Source organism: Tupaia chinensis, unplaced genomic scaffold, assembly GCF_000334495.1.
Source record: "Tupaia chinensis unplaced genomic scaffold, TupChi_1.0 Scaffold000130_1, whole genome shotgun sequence".
NCBI lineage: Eukaryota > Metazoa > Chordata > Mammalia > Scandentia > Tupaiidae > Tupaia > Tupaia belangeri.
In genome coordinates, this window is record NW_006159599.1 from 66,407 (window position 1) to 67,502 (window position 1,096).

The window sequence follows — 1,096 nt, forward strand, 5'->3', positions numbered from 1 at the left end:
TCCTTTAAGAAAAGCCAATCTACTGGAAGTTGTACACTCAAGGGCAAAGGAGGTCTGGAGTTATGCTAAAAAAGGGGTGGGAGGAGAGAAGGCAAAGAACCTAGCCTTTCTAGGCCAGAGTCACACTTCTATTTCCCCCATTTTAAAGATTATTAACATCTGCTGTTGACTCTACTGATATAAATGAATCCACATTTCTTTCACAGAGGTTTAGTGGCAGACCCTCTAACTAAAATTCTAAGCATGTTACTTTTAATTTTCCCACAAAATGATTAGAAAGTTACTTACCTAATGTAAACACCCATTCTTTGTCCCCTGTTCCCTAGATCCTAGAGAACATTGGGGCCAGATAATGTTATAAGAGTTACCTTTATTTAGATTGATAGTTCAAAGTCCCAGTTCTACAAAATATACCCTAAGAGCTACAAGATGGAATAGAGCTCTCTTTCAGTTTCCCGTAATGATGTCCTATTCACGGCCGGTTTAAACAAAACATAAAATTAAATATACAAGTTACCAAATTTCCAAATGGTCTCTCAAGGCTTCTTGACCCTGTATCCAAAGGGAGAGATCACAACAAACAAACGTCCTGTCAAAGCAGAAACCAAATGTCTAAAGGGATGCTTATAGCTACTCTTTAGCCAAATGGAGGAAAACCCACCAAAGATCTACAGGGAAAGATAGGCCTTGGTGTCATCACACACAAGTCCAGCAACCTACCAGACATCTATCAAATCCAATCCAATGCCGTGTTTCCTTCACCAGAAAACTAAAATTGCCATGGGTCAATGGCACCTGGTCGGTGGCCAATCACCCTGGACTGTCCCTGAGACAAGGTGTTCAGGCAGCTGCAGGACAAGTTCTGAGGGTGGCCATTGGCCAAGGGTCGCTGTACCTTGGGCGAGATGCCCACGCAGGACCTTAGTCCCACCTGGGGTACCAAAAACTGTTACCGAACTCAAATCAGGTTCGCTCGCCCAAGTGCTATAAAACTAAGCCATAGGCACATGGTGTGATGAAGGAAAGTACAGCTTTATTGCAAAGCACAAAGCAAGGAGAGCGGGCAGCTCATGCTGAAAAGACCTAGTCTCCTCGT